The 6,939-nt window shown below is 47.4% G+C and overlaps 1 protein-coding gene across 1 annotated transcript in view; it reads left to right on the plus strand.

Moving 5' to 3' along the window:
- The window catches only part of LOC109926400 (sialoadhesin-like), a 35,071-nt gene that overhangs the window by 25,667 nt on the left and 2,465 nt on the right, over positions 1–6,939 (plus strand). The window lies entirely within an intron of this gene.

The raw sequence follows: 6,939 nt of genomic DNA on the forward strand, positions 1-6,939 counted from the left end.
AGTGCTGAGGGAGCGGGCACTGTCGGAGGGTCAGTGCTGAGGGAGCGCTGCTCCTCCATTTCCTGTTGCTTCCCTCCCTATCCTTCCACCTCCACGCATGTGAGAGAGCTTTAATCCAATTAGAGAGGGAGAAGTGTCTGGACGAGAGAGTAATATAGGCTTAAACATCAAGAGGGTTCGGCAGCTTTATGAGCCATCGAGTTAGATAATGACAGCCAGAGACGGACAGGATAAAGTAGAATTTTGAAAAAAGAAAAAATAGTGAATAAAGTTATAAGGGAAGCAATTGTTGAAAGGTGATATTAATTAATAACTTTTTACTTAAATATGTGTAATATTTAGAATAAATTACATGAATGAGCAGGACAAGTAGTGGTTCACAAATAAGGTCCTATAACTTTTGTTGAGGATGTAATTGAAAGGTGGGGACTGAATTTTCAGGGGTAGGTGTTTTAACAAAAGAACAGTCAGAAAGGGAAAGATGGTGAGACTGCTTTGTCAGTACAGATTGGATAAGTAGGATGGCAAGAAATGATCTGGGATCAGGTAGAAACATAGAAAGCAGGTGCAGGAGTAGGTCACTCTGCCCGTACATCCTGCACCACCATTCCATACAATTGTGCAATCTCCGTTTTCCCACTTTCTCTCTGTATCCCTTGATCTCTTTCGCCACAAGTGTCACATCCAGCTTCCCCCTTGAATATATCCAACCAAATGGCCCCAACAGCTTCCTGTGGGAGAGAATTCCAAAGGTTCACATCTCTCTGAGTGAAGAAATTCTTCCTTATCTCAGTCCTGATTGGCCTACCCCTTATTCTTCGACTGTGACCCCTATGTTCTGGACTTTGGGAACATTCTTAGAGATAGCAAGGACAGCAGATACTGGAGACAGAGATAACGCAGTGTGGAGCTGGGGGAACACAGCAGGGTCAGGCAGCGTCAGAGGAGCGGGAAAGTTGACATTTCGGGTCAGGACCTTTCACTAGGAACCTGTACTGATCATGAACATTCTTCTCACATCGAGTCTGTCTAGTCCCATCAGGATTTCGTGTGTTTCTATGAGATGCAACACCCCGCCCCCACTCCCCCCCCAGTCTTCTAAATTCCTCGACCTAGTCTTTCCTCAAATGTCAGTCCTGCCTTGCCGGGAATCAGTCTGGTGAACCTTCGCTGGACTCCCTCAATAGCAAGAACATCCTTCCTCAGACCAGGAGACCAAACCTATGCCCAATACTCAAGGTGTGGCCTCACCAAGGCCCTGTATAACCGCAGGAGGGTGATGTAGAACCCAGAGATAAGTCGAGACAGGAAGGAGACGCTTGGGAATGGTCAACGGGGATCCCTCTTCAGTAGCTGTTCTGTAAGTCAGAGATTAAATCAGATGAGGGCTTGTAGCACAGTGGAGACATTAATCCTGGGTGACTATAGAGTGGGGTAGCTAGAGAAAGCTGCGAGGAAGAACTCATAGAGTGCTTTCAAGACTGATTCCTATGTGGATCAGGCTATTTTTGACATGCAATAAGGTGATACAATGAATTATTTCAGAAGGAAAGCTCTCCTTGGAAATAGTGATCATAACTTAGTGGAATGTGGCATCCAGTTTGAGTGGGAGGAATTTGGGTCAGAAACAACTGTGTTAGCCTTAAATCAGGGGTGATTACAGAGGGATGAAAGCAGAACTGGCTGAAATGGTCTGGAAAGGAGCTTAGCAGAAAAGACAGTGATGAAGAATGGTCAAGATAACAAGGTGTAGAGATGGATGAACACAGCAGGCCAGGCAGCATCAGAGGAGCAGGAAAGCTGATGTTTCAGGCCTAGACCCTTCTTCAGAAAATGAAGAAGGGTCCAGACCCGAAACATCAGCTTTCCTGCTCCTCTGATGCTGCTTGGCCTGCTGTGTTCCTCCAGCTCTACACCTTGTTATCTCAGATTCTCCAGCATCGGCAGTTCCTACTATCTCTGTGGAAGAATGGTCGATGTTTCACACAAAGTAATTTGTGACTCACAGCAAAGACTCAGGATGAGGAAGAAGGATTTTAGTGGGAGTGGACAAACTAACCATGGGTTAACCAAGTCCTGATGAAGGGGGTAAACCTGAAATGTCAGCTTTCCTGATCCTCTGATGCTGCCTGGCCTGCTGTGTTCCTCCAGCTCCACACTGTGTTATACTAGTCGCAGTTAACCAGGGAAGTTAAGGATCACATCAAACTGAAAGGAAAACATGCAACTTGGCAAAGATTAGCAGCAAGACAGAAAGCTTTAAAACCAACAAAAGCATAATTAAGAGGGAGAAAATAAACTGAGGGCAAGTGAGCTAAGTAACATAAAATCAGGTGGTAAGAGCTTTATTCAAAATGGATTCCTTTAACAAATTAAGAAAAGAGAGAGACCAAAGTGAATATAGAGAATGAGGTTGGGGAATTAATATTGGGCAACCAGGAAATGGCAAAAGAGTTGAATAAATCTTTGCATCACTTTTCGCAGTAAATAGCATCCCAAAGTCACTAAATATTCAAGTGACAAGCAGAGGGAAGGGACATAAAGGCAAGAAGTATTTATGGATAGTGAAGAAGATTATCAAAGATTACAAAGAGATCTTGATCAATTGGGTCAATGGGCTGAGGAGTGGCAGATGGAGTTTAATTTGGATAAATGTGAGGTATTGCATTTTGGTAAAACAAACAAGGGCAGGACTTGTACAGTGAAAAGTAGGACCTTGGGTAGTGTTGTAGAACAGAGGGACCTAGGGGTTCAGGTACATAATTCTTTGAAGTTTGTGTCACATATAGACAGGGGGGTTAAGAAGGCATTTAGCACACTTACCTTCATTGCTCAGACCTTTGAGTATAGGAGTTGGGACGTCATGTTGAGGTTGTACAGGACGTTTGGTGAGGCCTCTTCTGGAGCACTGTGTCCAGTTCTGATCACCCTGTTATAGGAAGGATATTATTAAACTGGAGAGGGCTCAGAAGAGATTTGCCAGAATGTTGCCGCGAATGGAGGGTTTGAGTTATAAAAGGAGGCTGGATAGGCTGGGACGTAGGAGGTTTAGGTGATCTTATGGAAGCTTATAAAATCATGAGAGGTATAGATAAAGTCACTGGTAGCTATCTTTTCCCTAGGGTGGGGAATTACAAGACTGGGGGACACATGTTTAAAGAGAGAGGAGAAAGATTTTAAAAAAGACACTGGGGCAATTTTTTTACACAGAGGGTTGTTTGTGTGCGGAATGAACTTCCTGAGGAAGTGGTGGATGTGGGTACAGTTACAGCGTTTAAAAGACATTTTGATAAGGACATGGATAGGAAGGGTTTGGAGGGATATGGGCCAAATGCTGGCAAATGGGACTAGGTTAATTTAGGATTTTTTTTGAAACTTGAAAGGGTTCAGAAAAGATTTACAAGGATGTTGCCGGGATTGGAGGGTTTGAGCTACAGGGAGAGGCTGAATAGGCCGGGGCTATTTTCCCTGGAGCGTCGCAGGCTGAGGGGGTGACCTTATAGAGGTTTATAAAATCATGAGGGGCATGGATAGGGTAAATAGACATGGTCTTTTTCCGCAGGGTAGGGGAGCCCAAAATTAAAGGACATACGTTTAAGGTGAGAGGGGAAAGATTTAAAAGGGACCTGAGGAGCAAATTTTTCACACAGAGGGTGGTGCGTGAATGGAACGAACTGGCAGAGGAAGTGGTGGAGGCTGGTACAATTACAACATTTAAAAGGCATCTGGATGGGGACATAGATAGGAAGGGTTTAGAGGGATATGGGCCAAAGGCTGGGAAATGGGATTGGATTTATTTAGGATATCTGACTGGCGTAGATGAACCGGACTGAAAGGTCTGTATCTGTGCTGTACATCTCTATGACTCTGTGACTGTAAGTGGTGGATGCAGGTACAGTTACACTGTTTAAGAGACATAAGGACATGAATAGGAAAGGTTTGGAGGAATATGGGCCAGGAGCAGGCAGGTGGGGCTAGTTTAGTTTGGGATTATGGTCAGCACAGCCTGGTTTGACCGAAGATTCTGCTTCCGTTCTGCATGGCTTCAATGACTCTATAACTAGTGCTTGGGAAACTAATGGAGTTAAAGACAGATAAGCCCCTGTCCCAAGATATTAAGGGAAGTAGCTACAGAGATAGTGGATGCACTTGTAGTAATCTTCCAGGAATCCCTAGATTCTGGAAAAGTCCCAGAGGATTGGAAAGCTGCCAATGTATCACCTTTATATGAAAAGGGAAGACACAGAATAGGTTACTTAGCATCTGTTATTGGGGAAATGTTCGTGTCTATTACAAAGGATGTAATAGCAGAACGTCTAGAAATATATTATACAATTAAGAAGAGTCAGTGTGGCTTCATGAAGGGGAAGTCAAGCCTGCAAAATGAACTTGAACTCTTTGAGGTGGAAACGAGCAGGTTAGATAAAGGGGAACAACTGGACTATCATGTTGAATTTTCAGAAGGTGTTTGCCAAGGTACCATGCATCAGGCTGCCTAATAAGATAAGGGGCCATGGTGTTAGATCGAGGATTGGCTGGCTTGTAGAAAACAGTGTTGGGGAAAAAATGGCACATTTTCAGGATGTCAGCCTATAACTAATGGAGAGCCACAGGGATCAGTGCTGGGACCACACTTATTTACAACATAGAATTAGTGACTTGGAGGAGAATTGTGATTCTGCTTTTGTAATGTTTGCCATCCAGAGACTTATTGAAAGAATCTCTATTTTGAATAGAAGCGCTTAGTGTCAGATTTTACATTGCTTGCTCATGTGGCCTCAGTTTACTTTCTTGACTGATCCCAGGGGTGTCTTATGAGGAGAGGCTGAAGAGGTTGAGTCTGTATTCAGAAGAAAGAGAGGAGACCTGATTGAAATATACAAGATTCTTGTGGGGGTGGGGGTGGGGATGGGACAGGGGAGATGTGGAGAGATTGTTTCCCTACCTGGGAGAGTCTGAGACAAAAGGGAGTCACTTTGGAGCAAGGGGCACATTGTAGATAGAGATGAGGAGGAATTTCTTCTCTCCGAGAGGAGTGAATCTGTGGAATTCTTCACCGCAGAGGGGCTGTCGGTCTGGGTCATTGAGAATATTCAAGGCTGAGACGGAGGGAATTTTAATCAGGAAGGGAGTTGAGGATTATTGGGAAAAGGCAGGAAAATCACATTGAGGATAATCAGATTAGCCACAATCTCATTGAATAATAGAGCACACTCAATGGGCTGAAAGGCCAACTGCTACTCAGACCTCTTGTGGTTTTTCCTTTGTAACCTCCTCCAGCCCCTATACCCCCTCCCTATCTCTGTAACCTCCTCCATCCCCTACACCCCCTCCCTATCTCTGTAACCCCCTCCATCCCCTGCACCCCCTCCCTATCACTGTAACCTCCTCCATCCCCTACACCCCCTCCCTATCTCTGTAACCTCCTCCAGCCCCTACACCCCCTCCCTATCTCTTTAACCTCCTCCATCCCCTACACCCCCTCCCTATCTCTGTGACCTCCTCCAGCCCCTACACCCCCCCATCTCTGTAAACTCACCCAGCCCTTACACCCCCTCCCTATCTCTGTAAGCTCCTCCAGCCCCTACACCCCCTCCCTATCTCTGTAACCTCCTCCAGCCCCTATACCCTCTCCTTATCTCTGTCACCCCCTCCAGCACCTACACCCCTCCCTATCACTGTAACTCCCTCCACCCCCTACACCCCTCCCTATCTCTGTAACCTCCTCCAGCCCCTACACCCCTCCCTATCACTGTAGCCTCCGCCAGCCCCTACATCCCCTCCCTATCTCTGTACCCCCTCCAATCCTGGCATCTTGAGTATCCCCCGATTCCCATTGCTTGGCCATTGGGGTCCCTGCCTTCAGCTGCCTGGGGTCCTGAGCTCAGGAATTCCTTCGCTACACTTCTCCACCTCCCTCTCCCTCACTCTCTCTGTCTCACTACCTCCTTCGCTCTCTTTCTGTGTCTCTGCTTTGTTTGAACACCCTTTAAGAAATGATCCTGTGGTTGAGATTTTCACCGTGAGTTCCTGTTTGCCTCTCCTGTTTTTCAGAGTGAGATGTGCCTCTGCCTCAGATGGTCCTGTTAGAATCGCCCTCTGGACCTGGCTCCCTCGGACACTCCAGTCTCCAGATTGTTCACTCGATCCTGTCATTATCTTTTTCAGATTGAGTCTCCTCTCATGAACCCAGGCCGCGAAGATGTTTGGACCCACATCCACTCTCCTCGTGATTTCAGCTCTGACCCAAGGTATTGCCCAAGGGCGACTGGATGGAGAGGGAGAGGGAGAGAAAGGGAGGGAGAGGGGGAGGGATGAAGGGAGGGAGAGGGAAGGAGGGAGTGGGAGAGAGGAAGGAAGCAGAAGGAGAGTTCGGGACAGAAACGGAGAGGGAGAGGGAGTGTGTGAGGGACAGGGATATAGGGAGGGAGGGGGAGGGAACTGGAGAGGGGAGGGGGAAGGCAGGAGAGCGAGAGTAAGGGAGAGGGAGTGTGTAAGGAAGAGAGAGAGTGAGAGGAGGAGGGAGAGAAAGGGAGGGAGAGAGGGCGGGAGGTAGAGAGGGAGAGGGAAGGAGGGAGTGGGATAGAGGAGGAGGAGGGAAGCAGTGGGAGAGTTAGGGAGAGGGAGAGAGCAATGGAGAGGGAGAGGGAGAGGAAGTGTTTGAGTGAAAGGGAGTGCCTGAGGGAGAGGGAAAGTGTGAAGGAGAGGGAGAGAGGAGGGGGAGGGAAGGAGAGCGAGAGTTAGGGAGAGGGAGAGAGAGGGAGAGAGCGCCGGAGAGAGAGGGAGGGAGAGAGAGGGAGGGAGAGGGAGTGTGTGAGTAAGAGGGAGAGAGAGCGCGTGAAGGAGAGCAAGGGATAGGGAGAGAGGGTAGGAGGAAGAGAGGGAGATTGAGGGGTGGAGGGGGAGAGGGAGGGAGAAAGGGTGAGGGGAGAAAAAGGG

The sequence above is a fragment of the Rhincodon typus genome, chromosome 47 (assembly GCF_021869965.1).
Source record: "Rhincodon typus isolate 14 chromosome 47, sRhiTyp1.1, whole genome shotgun sequence".
Classification (NCBI taxonomy): domain Eukaryota; kingdom Metazoa; phylum Chordata; class Chondrichthyes; order Orectolobiformes; family Rhincodontidae; genus Rhincodon; species Rhincodon typus.